General features: G+C 39.5%; 1 pseudogene; it reads left to right on the forward strand.

Annotated features, from left to right (window-relative positions):
• Positions 1–18,641, forward strand: part of LOC140625926 (52 kDa repressor of the inhibitor of the protein kinase pseudogene) — a 61,838-nt pseudogene extending 43,197 nt beyond the window's left edge.
• Positions 18,642–20,993: the final 2,352 nt, after the last annotated feature.

A 20,993-nucleotide genomic window follows, 5' to 3' on the forward strand; every position in this document is an offset into this window, starting at 1 on the left:
ATTAGAACATCTCCCTCTGTTATTAATTATTTTTGTATGAAAATACCATAAGTGATTGGATCAAATTATAAATCAGTCATCTGCCAAATTAAATTCTTAAAATCACCATCATTACTGGGTTATGCAAATGTGAAACTCAGGAAACATTAGAATATTCTTACATATCTAACAAGTAGAGAGACGGGCTGATGTTTTCCCAAATGCCTCATATCCCAAGCCGCCCACCTCCTTACCATCCCTCTAATGAATGTTCATGCATGCACACACTCACATACACAAGCACACCCCTAACAACAATCTAGCAATAGATCAAAATGATTAAAGCCCTAAATCCATAAATCTAGTCATATTTGGAATAATGACTTACAAGCTTCATCATTAGTGATCAGTGATTCCAACTGGTCCATATCGCTCTGGAAGTCTGATCCCAAATCCAAGATCTGGTCTTGTACTTGGGGATATATACAGAATTGTAAAGTAATTTAAGGCAAGGTGGGTAGGGGTAGTATTTCATCAACAACAAAAGAAACTTCTGTAGACATAAGTGGAATTTATTTATTGCTCAGAAAAATTAACCTGTTTAATATAATTTGTGTATGTATGAGAGACATCAAGTGCGTGCAAGTGAGCACAGGGAGGGGGAGGGGCAGAGGGAGAGGGAGAATCTTAAGCAAGCCCTAGGCCCAGTGTGGAACCCAACACAGGGCTTGATCTCAAGATCGTGAGATCATGACTTGGGCTAAAATTAAGGGACAGAAGCATAACCCACTGAGCCACCTGGGTACCCCTGTTTAATATAAAATTTAAGCAAATTTGCATGGGTACAACCTCTGAAAACTTTATTTTTTCCAGATTTATTATGATATAATTGATAGAACATTGCGTAGGTTTAAGGTGTAAACATAATGATTTGGTTTGTGAATATTTTGTGAAATAATCACCACCATAAGGTTGGTGAACACATCCATCGCCTCACATAGTAACAGTTTTTTGTGTGCATTTGATGAGAATATTTAAGATCTCCTCTTAGCAGTTTTCACAGATAGGATGTGCTATTGCTAACTGCAGCCACTGTCCTGTACATTACATCCCCAGAACTTATTCATCTTAAAAAGTTTGCACCCTTTGGCCACCTTCCCTCCCTGCCTGCCCCTATCCCTAACAACTCATGAGTTCTTTTTTTTTTTTTTTAAGATTCCCCATGTGAGTGAGATCGTACAGTATTCATCTCTCTATAAGAAAGGTTTTAAATAATAAATTTATTAATATATGAATAATATAGTAAATTTATTATTTAGAGGCCAACTCTGAGTTCAGAGTGTATCAGGAAGTTATGTGCAAAATGAAAGAAGAAAAATGTTGGCTGCAAAACCACCAAGTGGAACGGCAGGAAAACACGGACTTAGGAAATCAGAAAGTCCATGAAAGTGTTGCAGGAGAAGATGAAGTTTGGAATCAGAAAGGTGAGATTAGCAATTTACTGTTTTTGAGGCTCAGCTGTAAAATCAAATATGCCTTCTAGGTGAAGATGGAAACCAAGAAGATGTGCGTGAAGGCGTTTTATAAACTCCAGTGGCGTATCAGTTATTACTTATCATCATCATCATCATTACATTTTTCAGTACTTACAATTAGATTATTTTGTATTGAGCAGGGTACTGAGTTTTGGTCTCTAGAAAATAGCAAGCACAGTTTTTTGAAAGATGGGGTAATTTCCTAATCTATCTTTCAACATACAACCCCTGATTTCCTTTCCTGAGCTGTTTATCACAATTGAAATATAAGAGAGTCTCCTGGAATGATTTGTCTGGGGCAGAGTGTTTTAAGAATTTTCTAATTCATCACATATTTCACTGAAGAAGGGCCCTGTCTCTCAGGGGATGAGGCACAGGAGTGGTCTGTTAAGAAAAATGAGGCCATAGCAGCATGAAGCCACCTGGGTCACAGGGCATGTAGTTGGGGGTTTCAAGAATGGCAGAGAGTCAGGGAGAGGGAGATGGCCCTGGCAACTAAGATGCCAAATGATATATAAGCAGGAAAGTGCTTGAAGCTGGCCTCCTGACGTCACAGGCCAGTTCTGCTTATGAAAGATTTATACTTACATGTCTTCAGTATTTCCCACGAAGAAAACCCTACATGAATATGAGTTTTATAAATCTGGCTTTCTCTAGTGCCTTATGTGGATTATTCCTTTTTGCTGTTTTCTTCTTTGACGACAGAGAGAGAGAGAGAGAGAGAGAGAACAGCAACACTGACCAGCCCAGAGACAGTGTATTGATTCCTGTGAGTTTGGGCTTCTGATCATTGAGGAGGCAGGCTGAAGTCCTAGGCAGAGAGCAGGCATGGGCTAAGTAAGAGTGAGGAACTTCAGGTTGATGATGGGACCCAAGAGGGTTAATTCTTTGATGCTGAGTCAGCAAAGGTGCCCAGAGCATGAGTTGGGAATCTGATGGCAATCAGCACAACTTGCATCACCTGTTCAGAAGCATAACCTGATGTCCTATCATGAAGGATGCAGGTGAGTGATGTGCTGCTAGACTCAGAAAGATTGACTGGATCCCAGAAAGAAGGTAGCAGCAGAGGGTGGTAGCACAGGTCTGCAGTTTGGTAACAGTCTGGACAGTAACTTGGATAATATGGGTTCAGTGACCAGGTCTCCTCTGCCTCTCTCCCAGCTCTGCCTTGCCTTGGGCAGCTGTTTTGTCCTGGGTCTTTTCTGCTTGGTTACCTGGCCTCTCAAGCCCTGCGTTTCTCCTCTCCTCCATTCGTGAGAGTGCCTAGATCCTTCACACCAGTGCATGAATTATTCCACCAGTCCTTTCCTGCCTTTATAGTCACCCTTCATACCCTCCTCGAGCTGCTTGCAATCCTCAAATCCACAAGGCCCCAGCAGGAGAAGGCATATTCCGATGGCGAGTCTTATCACTAGAATGGAACACAGATACATACAAGTGAACTAGTTTTATTTCTGCAGGATGCCACCAAATTCAGTTAAGCAACTACTCAATTTGGGCACGGGTGAGGGAGAGCATGCGTTGGAAATAAATCAATTAAACAAGTCGGATTAAATTGACTGGTCATTTTGGCCCAAATGCTTGATCGTTTTGCATTGGAGAGACGTAGCCTTAGAGAGCTTCCAAAACACAGTTCCCATAGCAACTATACAAGGAAGAAATGGCAATAAGAAACAGTGCATGTGAAATTTATTTTATCTCCTTTTGCCTGACTTCCTGTAGGCCCATCTCATATTCCCTTAGGCACTGGCCATCTGGGCATGTTCTTTTTTTTTTTCTTTCTTTCTTTTTTATAGCAATTTTCCCCAAGAAAGTACTCTACATAAAATGCCCCTTCTTATCTGCCTCTGACTGACAGATTGAGATTGTGATTTGTAATTTCGAACTTCAGTCCTTTGTGTCTCTAATGAAATCCTGCCTCAGACTGGCCCAGTCCTCCTTTGAACTTTACTGGTTTTCTTAGCTATAGGATTAGGGAGTTTATTGCCAAAAGGGATTAAGATTTTAGCTTCAGGACCTGTTCTAGATGGTTTGTCTCAGGGAGCACATCATTTTGTACATAGCAGCTCCTGTGGCTCTGAACACCTCAAATAAAAATCTAGCTTGAAGGGTATATCTTTCTCTTGCTCCCTGCTCTTCTTTTCATCAGTAATGAGGAGGTGATTCAGAACTTTCCATGTTTTGGCAATTTACAGATGGACGTTTAATTCAGCCTCCTCTATTGATCTATGTCTTAACTCAGATGTCCATCTACAGCACCTTGAAGATGTCTTCATTAGCAGTACACTAGGGCCTTCCTTCACATAAACATGTGACCCAGCAGAGCTGGTAGGCTCATTAAAGCCATCTCAGTATACGTAAAATAATATATTTCCTCTCCTTTTTGAAATCACTCTCCCCAGGAATTGCCTCCAACTCCTAAGACTTTTGCTTGAAGTTGCCTGTTCAGTCCCATGTCACAAAAGGAGCTCAGTCTTTCTTAACTATTCCTCCTAGGATACAGTTTAGATTTCCTCAGGTTGACATTCAGAGTCTTTCACACACTCATCCCCACCTCCCTTTGCAGTTTATACCAAAACAAGAAGACAGCAAAAATCTTTCGCTTGAGCCAGAATGGTTCCTTACTGGACTCCCAGAGCACCTCACCATTTCTGGCTACATGTTTGCTCATGCTGTCCCTTTTACCTGCAATGGCCTTTGTCTACCTTTGTGCTATTAAAAATTTTTCTCTCCACTTCAACTTTTTAAGTCTCCTTTTAAGGCTAATTTTTATCATATAAGTGTGTGTGTATGTGTGTGTGTGCGTGTGTGTGCTACTTATTTGGTGCTTCTATCTGTGTAATTGCTGTGTGAGAAACCACTGCATAAACTAGCAGCTTAAAACAGAAAGCATTTACTGTTATGCCCAAGGGTCTGCAATTTCAGTTTTCACTGCACTAAAAATCTGTGCTCTGCTTATTCATCCCTCCCTCTCATCTTCCTCTCTCCATAGTTTTGTCTTTTCCAGAATTTCATATAGTTGGGAATCATACACTATGCAGTCGTTTTAGCTTGGTTTCCTCTCCTTAGTAGTATGCATTTAAATTTCCTCCATGGCTTGGTAGCTCTTCTTTTTTTTTAAAAGTACTGAATACTTAAAAAAAAAAAAGTACTGAATACTATTCCATTGTCTGGATGTACCACAATTTATTCAAACACCTACTAAAGCACATCTCGGCTGCTTTGAATTTTGGCAATTATGAATGAAGCTGCTAAAAACACCCATGTGCTGGTTTTTGTGTGGACATAAATTTTCAGCTCCTTTGGGTAAATACCAATGAGTGCAATTATTGGATCATATTGTAAGAATTTTGTAAGAAACTGCCAATCTGTCTTCCGGTGTGGCTGTACCATTTTGCATTCCCACTAGTAATGGATGAGAGTTCCTATTGCTCCACATCCTTACCAACAACCTTTAGTGTCGTCAGTGTTCTGGATTTTGGTCATCCTAATAAGTGTAGAGTGGCATCTGATTGTTATTTTAATTTGCATTTCCCTGATGACATATGATGTAGAGTATTGATAGGCTTGTCACCCACTGCATATATGCACCTATACCGTATACCAAGAGATAGTCCAGAAATAAGTCTGAGCACTGTGAGAGTAGTTCCAAGGGGTGCTGTCAGTTGGAGTAGGCAGTCAATGAGTATTTCCAAATTCTCAGGCATTTTAAGTCAGAACCGAGTGGTTACACTATGATTAATTGAGATGGGCAGGTGCTGGTATCTTTATCTGGGTGGTATATTTAGTGGGTTTGCTTGGAAAGCAGAAGTACTGAAAGACTGGACCCTGATCAAAACTTACCCTGAGAGTCATTTACATCTATTCAAGGGTAAGACATTTGTTCTTTATTTCCATCTTTGTAGAAATAATAGCAACATATTTGGTCAAAGCCTTCATTTACTCTTGGCAACAATAGCTCTCTCCTTCTTTTCCTTTCTTTCTGTTGCCTCTATGGTATAGACTCCAAGTGTCTCCTTGAGACAATTCTTGATTTGCAGTGTCTCTGCTGGGCCCTACCACACTCAGCACTTTGGTAGCTGCCTTGCTGATCCACATGTAAAATCTTTCCCCAGATGACTATTGTTCCCACTGAGAACATGGAGAGACTACACGGGGCTTCATGAGTGAGATACATTGTAGAAAGACTGGATTTGCAGGTAAAGCTGACCTGAGTTTGAATCACTGCTCTGCTATCTTCTGCCTCTGCAAACCCAAGTTGTATACCCATTATGAACTTCAACTCCCTTATTTGAAAGTTGGGATATTATCTTCCATAAATGATATTACTGTAATTGATGATACTTATTAATTACTTATAATGTACTTGGAAGGGTAGCTACAAGAAATAAGTGAAACAATGCATATTTTTAGGTAAAACATCATGCTCGGCAAACATGGGTATTTATGTTGTACATCAGTTCTCTGATTCTTGAATTCTTAGGATCTTCTGTTTTTTACACTGTGCTGCCATTCCTCTCATGACCAGTTCATCCATACATTTATATTCCTTAATTTTATTGAACTTTAAACAAATGATTAATCAACCAATTAACAAATCATAAATAAATATGTTAATGAGTGCATACTATACTGGGGCCTGTAAATAAGTACTTACTTTTGTATTAGGCCAGGAAAATACATGTTTTTGAAATTTCTTATTCTAGAAAGTCTCAGGCTTTACTTCTCTCCAATTCAGTGGTTTTTGGCTGGAGATAATTTTGTTCCCCCCACCCCACCCCCAGCAGACACTCAGGAATGTCTGCAGATATTTTTTATTGCTATAACTTGGAGAGGGAGAGATTACTACTGGCGTCTAACAGGTAGAGGTTTAGGATGCTGCTGCTACAAACCCCACACCACACAAGACATCTCCCTCCCCACAGTAAGACATTATCTGGCCCAGAATGTCAGTGGTTCTAACACTAAAAAAAAAATCCCACAGTCCAGTTGGAGAGAAGAGAATGCTCTAAGTGAAGAGAACACTTTGCAAAATTCCACTCTTACTCTAAGAATCATGCTGAATATGGACTTAGGCCAGGAGAGGTCTAATGGTGCTGAACAATTTGGGTAATTCGCATTAAAACTATCTCTATAAAAATACAGTGGTTTTGGTTGATTAAATAAATGTAAGGAGCAAAGTTTTTCTCATCTCCTTGCTGACAGATTAAGGTAAATGACTCAAAATTCTTGGCAGAAATTACTGACGACAGTCTTGTTTTCAACTGCTCTAGAACCTGGGATTAGAAAGTGCACATGGGTTGCAACCAAACATGAGTTTTCAACCAAAACACAGGCCCTGAGCTGTCTTGCCTCTACATACTGAAGCTTTCCTTATGTTTGATGCTTGGATGCTCAGAGAATGACCCATCCATTCCTCTGGAACTCTGAAGGGTTGGGGTACTCTCTTGGGCAGATTGTCCTGTGAGGATCCCAGGCCTACTCTACCCACCACTCACTCTGATTCCTCCTTTCCCTTACCACTTGTTCTGTAGATTCTAGGAGATCCTACCTCTTATGTTGCATGTGGCACTTGACAAAGATGAGTCCAGAAATTGGAGCTTATCATCCAGATCAGGCTTAATCTATCAGAAGTTGTTTCAAATAACAGAACTTGGCCAAATTATCCCATAAAGGGATCAGAAAGTAAAAATCAAGGGGAGAGCTAGGCTGAAAACTGGAAGAAATAATGTGGTAGAGTCTGGATAGCTGTTCACCAAATCCATTTCCTTTTTCTCCTGGGCTCACAGCTAGACTTTTCTCACGTCCCTTGCAGTAGTAAACTTTGGCCATGTAACTGGCCATTGGAACACAGTAGTAAATGATGTTCGTCACTTTGTACTAGACCCATGAAAACTTACCACATATTTGCCAACTGGATTTGGATGTTTAGAGCTATCTTGAAAGCCATATGTTGAAGATGGCAGAGACTTCCTCCCAAAGTAATATAATAGCCAGGGGATGAGAAGCAGGAACACATCCAGAATCCTGGATAGAGCCGACTGGGTACCAGAGAAATCAGAAAGCAACCAGCAGCAAGAAGCAGATGCAAGAAGACAGTGGTGATGATAAAAGAAAGGGTATATGGGATTTTTGCTAACCACATATTATTTGCTAGGGAGCTTTCACTCTGGCTAGATCTTGCAGATACCATTCGTTTTCTGAACACTGATTTTGGACAAAGAGGGATTTGATAAACTCAATGAGACTAATTATGTCACTGTGATAAAAAACAGTCCTCACTCTGATGGGTCTGCCTGGTGGGGAGGGGAAGAGGCAAAAGTCAAAGGAAGATGATTTCCTATAGAAAGCACCATTAACGTCCTTCTGCTATCCATACCTTCTACTTATTCTGGCCGAATATTTTTTCTTCATTGTGCTCCTTAGGGTAAAAAGGAAACCTTCTTAAAGAAGAAAAAGTCATACTGATGAAAAAACAAGCAATTCTCTCCTGAACTTTCTATTGCAAGTACCCTCAGGTTTTAATTAAGACTCTCTGTTTTTTCCCCCACCTCAAACCTGGCTTTCCCGAGCAGCACAGGTGCTCATAGAAATCATTTGGAAATGGCCTGGGAGCTTGTTTAATGTCACTGCCTAATCACTTTGCTAAATGTCACTGCTTTGGAGCATCCATTTTTATCTTTCGTTCCTCCTCTTCTCATCTTCCCTCTCAGGTAGGAGCCTTTCAATACATCTTCGAGGAAGAACAAAACTTCTTCAGATTGGTTTCACTCTTTTTTTTTCTCCTAGTGTTCTGGGAGAGATTCTAGTCAGGGAACACTTATACAAATGGCCAGATAGTGTTTCTCTTGCAATGAGAAATGTTGTATTTTGTGACAATTAAGATTCCTTTAAATGCGGAGATTTAGAGTTTTATGTCTTTCTGTCACTTCCAAACTCTGGCAAGGTTTAGCAAGGCTGGCTGCCACTTAGCTCCCTCCCCCCACCCTCTTTACAAACCCAAGGGCATAAGCGTGCTTCTCAGCTTTCTGTACAAGTTTTCTTGGTGTAGATAATTCCTTCTTCCTTTCAACTTCCTCCCTTACCCCAGACTTTGATTCTATGCTCATTTGCTCCAACTTGCTGATAAGTAAAGGACAGTAGTACATTTAAACATTTTTTAAACAAACCACAGAAAGAAAAGTACAAGATTACTCATTCTTTGGGGCCTTAGCATGGAGCAGCAGCACAGATGAGGGTGATGTATACCCAACATCAGAGCATTTAGATATACAGAGCAAACACTGACAGAACTGAAGACAGAAATAGATGTCAGTATAATAATAGTAGAATTCCATATCCCACTTTCAACAATGACTAGAATATCAGATAGACTACCAATAAGGAAATAGTAGATCAAATGGGCCTAGTGGGCACATACAGAACATTCCACCTAAGAGCAGCAGGAAAGGTGCACATGTGATGGTCTCTAGTATAGGTCATGCTGGCTGCAAAAAGATCTTAACACATTTAGGATGGTTGAAATCATACCAGGTATCGCTTCTGAGCAAAGTAGAATGACACTAAGTATCAGTAATGGAAGAAAAATGAGAAAATCCACAAATAGGTGGAAATTAAGCAACACATTCTTGAACAATCATTAGGTCAAAGAAGAAATCAAAAAGGAAAACAGAAACTATCTTGAGACAATGAAAATGGAAACATAACATACTGAAATTTATAGGAGGGAGCTAAGGCAGAATTAAGTGGAACATTTAGAGTGACAAATACGAATATTAAAAGAAGGAAGAAAGATCTCAAGTATGCAACCAACTTCATAGAGCAAAGAAATAAAGAACAAACTAACCCTAAGTTTGGCAGAAGAAAGGAAAATTAAAGATTAGAGCAGAAATAAATGAAACAGAGAATAGTAAAAAAAAAAAAAAAAGGTGGAAAAATCAACAAAAGTAAGAGTTAGTTTTTGAAAAGATGAACAAAATCAACAAATGTCTAGAATAACAAGGAAAAAACAAGATGCAAATAAATTCAGGAATGAAAGAAGTGACATTAAAACTGATGCCACAGAAATAAAAATGAGGAGACTACTTAATGAACAATTATGTACCAACACATTGAATAGTCTCAAAGAAATGAACGCCTTCATAGAAACATGCAACTTACAAAGATAAATGAAAAAAAAAAGAAAGAAAACTTAAGCAGATCATAATAAGTAAGGGGATTGAATCAATAATCAAAAACCACACAGCAAAGAAAGTCCAGGACCAGACGGCTTCAATGATGAATTCTACCAAACATTTAAAAAAATAATTCCAGTCCTTCTCAAACTTTTCCAAAAAGTTATAGAAGAGCAAACACTTCCAAACTTAATTTGTGAAGCCAGCATTGTCCTCATTACCAAACCCAGGCAAAGATACTCATTTGGAAACGTGGCTTCAGAGCCTAGAAGGAATTCTCTGAGGATAATGGTGATTCACACTGCTGTAGCAGTGCCTCTCTTCCAGGAAGAGAGAAGTTCTTAAACCCAAAGAGTAAGGTGGCTACAACTTTGAGACCCAGTGAGTATTGTAGAGGCTGGATCTTGTAGGCTTCGCCCAGAGAAGGAGACTGAAGGCCTTTAGGATGAAGTAGGTGGTCAAAGGTGACTGAATCAGGATGACCAGATGGCCCCCAGATGATCCTGCATGAGGTGAACTGTGGGAGTGGTGTGGAAAGAGCCATAAGTTGGGGGAGATTAAAAGGCAGCCATTCTCTGTCACTTTTCTGTGACATTTGTGCTTTATCTCTGCTTGAATCTTGTTCTCTACTGTCACCCACACAGTTCCATCTATCTGGCAAGCTTGAGCTCATTCTTCCAGAATCACCTTGAGTATCATCTTCAAGAATCCTCTTCTGTGAGACTTTCTCTGGCTCCAGAAGGAAGTGCTAACCTCCTCCTTGTGACTAGCAGATCATGTTTATGCTTGTCATTGTAGTGTATACCACATTGCCTCATTTCCCCCAGTACATTAAAAGGCACATTATAGATTTTCAATAAATAACCACAAATTAAGTAAGTAATAAATTGGATGATAGTGGGAACCAAATACTTCTGTGAAGCAGGGAGACCTGGAGAAGAACATGTTATAGAAGATAGGCATGATTGCTACACGGATGGTTTAGAGGTCTATAGACATTTACTGCCAATAAACCAGGATGTCTAGGAGTGTGAAAGTCAACAGATATAATCTTACCTTGGGTAATTTAAAAGTGATTGAAAAGTTCCTAAAATCTAGTAGGATAAGCTTGCTTGTCCTAGGTGAAATTGCCTAAGGAAACTGAATCTCAAGATAGTTCTACCTCTTGTTTTTTAGATATCAATAAGACACAAAATCCAGAGTAGGAAAAACTTTTTTTCTTCAGATAGAAAGCTGGTGGTCTGTGCTTACCTGAGCATTATCTTCCTGGAATATCCTGTCGTGTCATCTAGCCTTATTCTCTCTGAATATTTAGCACATCTGTGTATGTTTCTATACAATTATAATTGGCTTACATATTATATATATATATACACACACACGTATATATATGTATATACAGGTTCCATAGCTATGGTTATGGATTGTGTATATGGCTAATCTCTCCTAGGGTATCTAGGTCATTGCTTTTCATACAAGAGATGTGAAATCACAGAATGTTAGCATATAACCTAAAATTCTCATTGTGCAAAAGAGACAGCTGAACTCCAGAGATGTTATGCAAACTTGTGCTATACATTTATTTAAACGATGAGTCATCGAATCATTCATTCAACAAATACTTCAGTGACTTAATGTCCAAAAACATAAAGATGTTGGATACAAAAATGAATGACACAATCCCTGACATCAAGAATGTCATGAGTTTTTGGGGATAGACATATAAACAGCAGTGGAGTGTATCCTTTGGTTTAAATCTTTGAAAAATAGTTTGACAATATAAGTTTTTTTAAAATGACCTTGGTGCTTCAATTCCACTCCAAAGAAATGATGCAGTGGGAATAAAGTTGGATGTAGGCAAAGATTTATAGAGTGATTTCCCCCCATTTTAAGTAATAGGCTTGCTTATGAGGCTAGATTTCGGAATAAACTATGGTTTAGGATACATGGAATTGTTTGCATTCATTAAAATGTATACTGAGGGGGCGCTTGGGTGACTCAGTCAGTGAACCATCTGCCTTCCGCTCAGGTCATGATGTAAGGGTCCTGGGATACAGCCCCTTGCCTGACTTTCTGCTCAGCAAGGAGTCTGCTTCTCCTTCTCCCTCTGCTCATGCTCTCTCTCTCAAAGGAATAAATAAAATATTTTTAAAAATTAAAAAAAATGTATGCTGAAGAAGAATATTAACATAGAAAGATGATTGTGACATATTTATTTTTTGAGAGGCAAAAAAGTAGACACCATTGCAGTTTATATTTCATGAACCTATTTTTTAAACATATATCTTTATTTATGCCTAGAAAAAAAAACCTCTCAAAGTATTAATAGTCATCTCCAAATGGTAAACGGCAGATACTGTTCTTTTTCTTGTTTTTCTTGGCTGTATTTTTTTAATGTTTTACAATGAATACACATTTGCTTTGAAATGAAAAAGAAAAAAAAATGACTTATAAGGAAAATAAGTTATCCGGAAATCAAGGCAGCACATTAGTTCCTGAATATCTAGATGTATCCATATGGAGCCAGAGAGTGGGAAGGTCTGACCTGTACTGACCCATTAATCAGTGACCCACTGGATATGAGTAGTTGTTTTTCACTGAATTGTTCAATTAAGCATTAATTGTAAATACTTGTTTTTCTATTTCATGGAGGAAAGCCTAGAACAAATGTTTACTCTAAATCTTCATATAGAAGAAACAAGTAAATACATTAGAATCAAAGATGCTCTAGAAAATATCCAGAGCACATGAGAGCATAGCTCTGCTCACTCTCTTTTGCTGGCCTGAGTTGTTACCTCCTCTCCGTGTGCTCCATGTCCCTTCCAGCCTCCAAGGGGGCTCCCAAATCACCAAAAATCTCGTGTTCCATGCTGGTCTTGCGTCTTGATGGGTTCTCTTCTTTGAAAATTGGTAATTCAGGCACACGTGCTATCTCTTTATTAGGCAGAACAGCAAGTTCCCCAGAACATCCCACTTTTTGATCATCCAGGGTGGACAGGTATTTACTGATTATTAGATCTCAGTAATCTCTGTTCTCAACAAAGTGCTTTCAATCTATTAGAAAGGCATCAGCCTGACATCAAAAGGACAAACTGAGACAAATTCAATGGGAACGCTGCACCAAGGTCAGAGTGAAAACAATATTTACCTCACAAAGACCTCCAGGCACTCAGACAGATTAAATTAGAACAGGAATGAGTACATGCTCTCCTCTATTTATTTAGTTGGCAGGAGGTGCTTTATTCTATATAGATCACATAACCATCATTGAAAATGTATTCTATTTTTAAAGTGTCACATACTGTCAGAGAGCGAATCTGGCTTCTTAAAGGACACGGTGTAGTCTAAGGGGGCGCAGAAGGAAGAAGGAGGCAGAGAGAAACATTTGTTGAGCATGTCTGGGTATCATATAACTCTCACCCTGAAATCCTCAGTGATCCTGATTCTGAGTCCTTTCAGGGAACTATTATGATTCCCATTTCACAGATGAACAAATTGAGGTTGAGTTTCAGAGAGCTTAAAAAATAAATCCATGACTGAATAGTTGGTTAAGTGGCAGGGACAGAGTTCAGACCCAGATTTGCCAGTGCCTTTTATAAAGCATCCTGTTGTTTCTGCAGGTCAGACAGAATGAATGCCACAGTGTCATGGTAAATCAAAAAGGAGGCAGAGAAATCAAGTCGCAGGGAAAGTAGACTTGGCATTTAGACATTGAAAGCCTTCTATGAAGTATCCATACTTTCCCACACTGAGATCAGTGGTGCCTGGGAGCTGGGGAGCTGGGGAGGAAGAGAAGAAGAGAGTCTGATCAGGTATTAGCACCTCTGCAGACAGACATTCAGTAGGACTGACGCCCAGCAGAGTCAAGGTGGAGGTGGTCATTATCTCCGCCATTGAGTGGGCACAGCATGTAGGCCCTGCAGTGGGAATCCAGCGCCCAGGAGATTCAGCGAGAGCTGGCATCTCCATACCTTCACCGCACAGTCTGCTCATTCCTAACTTCCCCCCAACCCTCATCTTTGTTCTACAAGCTTCTGATTTTAAGTCAGCTTCAGCTCTGGCTTTAAGGGCATATAAATGGTGATTCTACCATTAAAGATTTGTTATTTGTGGGGAGTGGTGGTGGGATGGGCTTGTCTTTCTGATTTAGAGAATCAGGACTGAGCTCAAGGTAACCGATTCTTCACTGACCTCCTTCTCTCAAAAGCTGTTCCCTCTTGAAGCCTATTTGGATTCTGACATCCTGCAGACCTTTTTTCAGGCACTCAGGACCATGCTGGACTTAACAGGATTCTGTACCAAGGGAGCCACTAGGTCACAGTCCTCCAGCCTGGAAGATTTCAATAAAACTTAGCTCTCCCATATCTCCTCTCCATAGGTGCTGCCAGCTAACTGATTACATTTGAAAATCTGAAATCATGGAATTGTAACTTTGACTTTAGAAGTTATTGGAGTTCAATCTCAGATCTCGTCCAGTTTGCTACTTCCCCATTCATCAATAGTTATTTGAAAGTTTGGTCTTACGTTCAATCAGAATTATTCTTATAGCAGAATTATTCTGCTCGCTGGTGCCAATTCTACTCTCTGTGATTACTGTGCAGCCCATAGAACAGCAATGTTAAAAAATGGTTGAGAGAACTGATTACCTTAATGAGATTATTGAGGCTTCTTGTAAGAGGAGGTGTAGTAGGAAAGTAAGCTCTAGGCAGACCACTTCCAGGAGTTACCTCTGAATTCTTAGGGATCCCATTCCCTCTGTTAGGTGGTGTTTGGGGTTTTATTCACATGAAACAAGCCAGGAGTAGGCAGGCCTCCAGTTCTAGGCTGTAAATCTTCTGAGGACAGCTTCTGTTGCCAACTCTTTAGAGAGGATGGGCTATGTCCGAAGAAAATCTCAGGCTCTAGTATGGTCCCACTTGACATCCCAGATAGAGCCAAACCCCTGGCTGGAAGAAAGAGGTGGAAGTAAATTCTTTGTGAGTTTTTGACAATTGGCTTGCAGATAAACACATGTTAATTACAAAAGGCTTGGTAGAGCATGTAACACATTTTATTGGTATAGAAACAAACAATAGGAACTTGGTGCATCATATAAAGCTCACTATAGCTCACCCACCCACTGCTCATTGAAAACAAAGCAGTCATAATCTCAGCAAAGAGCAAGTTAACTCTGTGGGTCCTCAGGAATGCCTAAGCCATAGCAGCTTTGCCCTTTCCAAAACCTGAACCTTCTGGCTTTAGGGCTCAGGGGACCCAGACCTGTGTAGTCACTGCTGAGGCCAAGAGGCGTAGCCAATGGAGGGATATACCCACAAGAGTGGTGGCTTTGTATGTAGTATCTTCCAAAGAGACACGTTGGATTAATGGAAGGAGCAGGCTTTTCAGACAGGCAGACTTGGGTTCTGGCTTCATCACTTAGTAGTTACATGGCCTTGGACAAATTATTTAACCTTTCATTTTCTTCCTCTATAAAATGGAGCTAATTCTCTATCCCGTAGTGATGTGCCAAGGATTAAGTAGGATCATGTTTGCAAATGCTGCATTTTATAGTAGTTGTCCCCTGAGTATTTGTCCTCTATCTCCTTTCTATTGATATCTTCCTTGTCTCTCCCTCTTTCCCTAGTCTGCACTTTGGAGTAGGGATGTGTGAGAAAGTACACACACCTTACCTTTGGGAGCTCTGCCTCTGATTACTGCTACTGCTTCTTCCTTTGACCATTTTGATCCTCATCATCACCTCCACAGAAAGATGAACCAGAGGACATGGAAAAAGCAAAACTCAAATCCATCTTCTCAGTTCTCTGTGTGCACAACTTTTGGAAGGAGGCTAAAAGCTATTAATGGAAGTGAGTATGTATGAGGCTTTTAATTATGATACATCTGTTCTAGACAGTAGAGAGAGAATTTGAACATGATGCCTGCCTTCCAGGGCCTTGCCATCCAATGACAAAGTTGTACTCATAGGAAAATAAGTTGAGGACTGTGATAAAAGTTATAATAGAGGTATGCCCAGGTCATTAGGTCAGTAGGCTTCACACACTGCTTCTGTCTGTGTCTCTCTCTCATATGTACAGTGCAGCTAAAGAGGGTTCTTAGCCTGTCACTATTGAAGTTGCAATTTACTATGGGTCTGGGAAGGACATTAGCCTTCTTAAATTCTTCTTGGGTTCTGCTTCTAGTGAATTAATTCCTAGATGCTGTGGAGAACTAATAGGCAACTTGCTATTGTTAGCAAAGAATGACAGATGTGGAGATAATTTTGAATTGTGTTAATGTTCTGAGAAACAAATGAGCTCCTGTTGACATAATACTTGATTTAAATAATGGATTACAGTGTATTATGTTTCAATGTCCTTGCTGGAAAGTTCAATCTAAGAGCAAGAGGTGTTTTTATGAGATCTGATACTGTCATAATCCCAAGAGTTCACTTTTTTCCTCTCATTAAAGAAGGAGAAAAGTCAGTTTCTTTGGATTGTCTAATCAAATTCCTAAGAATAAAAACATTATACTCAAGGCACCTGCTGAGCTGAAGACAGGCAGGTGGGCTGCTCAGAGGATGTGGGGAAGAGAGGGCTGGCTCAGGTCTTCCACACACACTTGGGGGTGGCAGTTAGACCTGCCCTTCCTCACGTTCCCGCAGAACCCTGCCAGATGTCAGAAGTGGGTGGATGATTGTAACGAGAGCAAACTTAGAAAGTAAAATGACTGATCAAGTAAATAAACATTATAGATGATATGCCAAATACTTTGAGACCTCTATTATCTGTAAATCTAGTCCTTACGAGACAGTTCTTCAAGCTTTATTTATTAGTTTGGGGGAGGGGGAAGGGAAGAGGGAGAGAGAGAGAATCTCAAGAAGACTCCCTACTGAGGGGAAAGCCAGACTTGGGGCTCAGTGTCACGACCCTGAGATCGTGAGTCAGGTCAAGAGTCAGGTCATTTAACTGACTGAGCCACCCAGGCATCCCATAGGATGGTTCTTTAAGATAATGCAATACCAGAGGTATTGGATCTTACCAGACAGACATCTGAACAATCCACAGAGTAGACACAGAAAACAAAAGAATTGGGTGAAGAATAAATCAGGATACTGAAACAGAAAAAAAAAATGGTGGAACTAAATAGGAACAAAAACAAAGAAAGAACAGCAATGCTCAAAACCCTAGTGCAGAAGAAAGGGGCCAAGTACAGGATGAAGACATTACCTTTAATGCTTGAAGAGAAGAAAAACAAAGAATACTCAAAATCTTTATTTGAAATATTGCTTCTTATGGGAAACCAAAGCTTACCTACCTCTGGATGGACATGAGGCTGAAGAAATCCCAGAAGTTGTCTACTCCTGATAACTTTCAAGCACTGCTGGAGTGCCGGATGGATTCAGGTGAAGAGGTGCTAAAGCAGCTCTTTGAGACCATGGCAGTAAAGAGCAGACACAGGTGCCAGACACCTGTGAGAGCTGCATTCAGGAAGAAACCCTCAGGGAAATGAGAGACCCTCCATTTATTTCCATTATCACTGACCACATAGTAGACACACAGCAGAGGAAGAGCCTGTGTTGGTGAGGTTTGTGGACAAATCCATAACCTGAATCTGTGGGCTTCCTACCTTATGATGCCGATGCAGAAATTTCAGCTTTGCCATTTCACGCTGTGATAACTGAGAAGTGGGGATTAAACATGAAGTATTGTCATTACCAGGCTTACATGGTGTCCGGTGGATTTTCTTCCAAAATTGAAGTTATGGCCTATAGACTTCTAGAGAAATACTCCCAAGCTATTTACATACTCTGTTTTTCCTGTGCCTTAAATACTTGTTTGGCAAAAGCAGCATCTGTTATGGGAATATCTGTTGCATTGCATTAGGAACAATTGACAAAGTTCGTTTTTTTCCCCCATCAGTCACCACTTTTAGAGCATGGCACTGTAATTTCTGTCCTCTTTCAGAACTGTGAAGAAAGGGGTAAAGAACAAAAGGAAATTGGTCCTCCTCAGTGGACAGCAGGAATGATGCTTTTGAAATTTTAGCAGACCTTCTACAAGCACTTGTTTTATGTTTAGATAGCATAGTGACACAAATATTAGATAGAATAACTATAGCTGTCCAGGCATCTGTGCTCTGTAGTGAAGTATAAGATTTTGATTTCATTGTTACCATTGTTGTTCTTGAACATGTTCTACCTTTTACAAGAGCCTTTGGGAAAAATCTCCAAGGGCAGACCTCTGATGTCTTCTTTACAGCCAGTCCTTTGACTGCAGTGCTTTGTTCACTAAATGAATTGATGAAACATATTGAAGTTTACCATAAATTTCAGTTTGCAGAAGCCACAAATTTGGCACTCAACCTTGGTATTCAGATGAGAATGTCCATAGAGGCCAGCAAAGCAACCTGGAATCTCAGCTAATGTCTGAGAGTTCCTAAGGAAGCTCTTAAGAGTTCCAACAGTGGAACAAACTATTTAGGAACTGAGAGATATAGTCTCAGAACAGGACCTGAGAGCTTTTAAATCCTTATCCCAGGCACTCTCAGTCATGGGACAGATCATATTTAATACAAAGGAGGAGCAAAATGCTGACGCATACGGAAGTGCCTTACCCAATCCTGGCCTGCTCTCTTAGCTCAGCTGCATTGTTGAAAAATCAAGTAGGGACATGGAGGGGAAGATACAGAGCTTCCATCCACCATTTATGAAGTTCTCCATCTGCCAGACATCAACTCTTTTTCCCAACATCTGGGCATTACGTAAGGTCGTATGTATTTCTATGACGAGGGTTAAGAATGAATGCTGTGAAAATAAGGTGAAGTGTCTCAAAGCTTTCCTGAAGAACAATTTGACAGGACAAAGGTGAGGTAACTTGGCTTTGCTTAACATAGTTTTGATGTAAAACATGATCTGAATTTAATAATGGTGGGCACATATATCAAACTCAGTACAACTAAGTCAGAGCTTCTATAACTCAGGAGCCATTGAAACTACGTAAGAGACTTTAAACATAGGCTTTCTCTTATATCTGATACTTGAAAAAATATGAAAGAAATTTCAAAACAGCTTCCAGAAAAGCTGTAAGTATATGAAGGCCCTTTAATAACTGAATTTCTTGACCTTAGGCCTCTCATTGGGGACATTGGCTATTGATAATCTCCCTTTAATGGCCCTTGTTTGAACTCTCTGACTTTGAAAACCTAACTGTTTTTCCAGAAGATAGCATTAACGGTGCCACATTACACTTCTGTGAGATCTCTGCTAATGGCACTTTGGGATTGTTTTAGTTTGTCATTTTATTTTTTATTTTTTTTAATTGTTTTAAAGATTTTATTTATTTATTTGAGAGAGAGAAAGCCAGAGACAGAGCATGAATATAGGGGGGAGGAACAGAGGGAGAGGGAGAAGCAGACTTCCCACTGAGCAGGGAGCCTGACTGGGGCTCTCTCTCAGGACCCCGAGATCATGACCTGAGCCAAAGGCAGATGCTTAACCCACTGAGCCACCCAGGCACCTCTCTTGTCATTTTAGACATAATATTAATTATCATTGTAGATCCAGTTGCTGGATGTTGGGTTATTAGTTCTTTGAAAAAATGAATTTTGAGGAGGCATGGGAGGAAGGAATACATTTTATAAAATATTATAACAAGGTTCACTACTGACTACAGAATAGCAGGAGTTTTAACTATGTTGTTAAAAGTCTGTAATGGACAGTTTAAGGGAACTACCAGACAGTGAGAGAAACACATGAGCTTGTCAAACAAGAATTTCAGAGTAGGTTTTTGTTTTTATCAAGTGAACTTAAACAAGTTACAGTTAACGTTTGAATGGAACAGCCTGCTTTTGCTGTTGTTCTGTATCTAGTTGCTGCTGTTTACATTCTTTTGTTGAGGTTATATCTTCATATGCTTTTCGGCAGGTATTGAACACTTCTGTTTCATGATTAAGACCAGATCAGAGGCCATGGATACTGACAACTTATTTGCCTGTTTTCTTCTGTCTTTTTCTGTGTCTGTATCTACTGCCTCATCTTGGTTTATAAGTAAAACCCGAAAAGCCTGCAAAAAGAAGTGTTTTGTGCTTTGTCTAGGAATGATACAGAAAATAGTGCTATTATTTTTGGTGAAGACAATAAATTTTGTATAGTATTTTTAACCTAAGTAAACTGTGAGTTTTGTTTTTTAAAAGTATTACACTTGAAAAGTTTTTAAGTTTTTATTTAAATTTGAATTATTTAACATACAGTGCTATATTAATTTCAGATATATAGTACAATGATTCAACACTTCCATACAATACCTGGTGCTCATCACAAGTGCCCTCCTTTATCCCATCACCTATTTCACCCATCTCCCTGCCTACATCCCCTCTAGGAACCATCACTTTGTTCTCTATACTTAAGAGTCTATTTCTTGTCTTCTCTCTCTTTCTCTCTCTCTCTCTCTCTCTGTCTCTCTCTCTCCCTCTCTTTTTACTTTGCTCATTTTTTTTGTTAAATAAATCCAGGAAAGTTGCAGGATATAAAAGCAGTGTACAAAAATCTGTTGCATTTCTATACACCAATAATGAAGAAGCATAAAGAGAAATTAAAGAATCAATCCCATTTACAATTTCACCAAAAAACAACAAGATACCTAGAAATAAATCCAACCAGAAAGGTGAGCCCTGTACTCTGAAAACTATAAAACACAGATGAAACAAATTTAAGATGACACAAAGAAATGGAAAGATATTCCGTGCTCATGGATTGAAAGAACAAACAATCTATACATAATGCAATTCCTATCAAAATACCAACAGCATTCTTCACAGAGATAGACAAACAATCCTGAAATTTGTATGGAATCACAAAATACCCCAAATAGCCAAAGCAATTTTGGAAAAGAAAAACAAAGCCAGAGGTATCACAATTCCAGACTTTGTTATAGTACAAAGCTATAGTAATCAAAACAGTATGGTACTGGCACAAAAATAGACACATAGATCAATGGAACAGAAGAGAAAACCCAGAAATGAACTACAAATATATGGCCAATTAATCTTTGACAAAGCAGAAAAGAATATCCAATGAGAAAAAGACAATCTTTTCAACAAATGATGTTGAGAAAACTGGACAGCAATATACAGAAGAATGAAATGGGACAACTTTCTTGACACCATACACAAAAATGGATTAAAGACCTAGTGGATTAAAGACCTAAATGTGAAACCTGAAGCCATAAATTTCTTAGAGAAAACAGGCAATAATGTTGTTGACATTAGCCATAGCAACTTCTTTCTAGATATGTCTCCTGAGGCAAGGGAAACAAAAGTAGAAATAAAC

The sequence above is a fragment of the Canis lupus genome, chromosome 3 (assembly GCF_048164855.1).
Source record: "Canis lupus baileyi chromosome 3, mCanLup2.hap1, whole genome shotgun sequence".
In the NCBI taxonomy this organism is placed as follows: domain Eukaryota; kingdom Metazoa; phylum Chordata; class Mammalia; order Carnivora; family Canidae; genus Canis; species Canis lupus.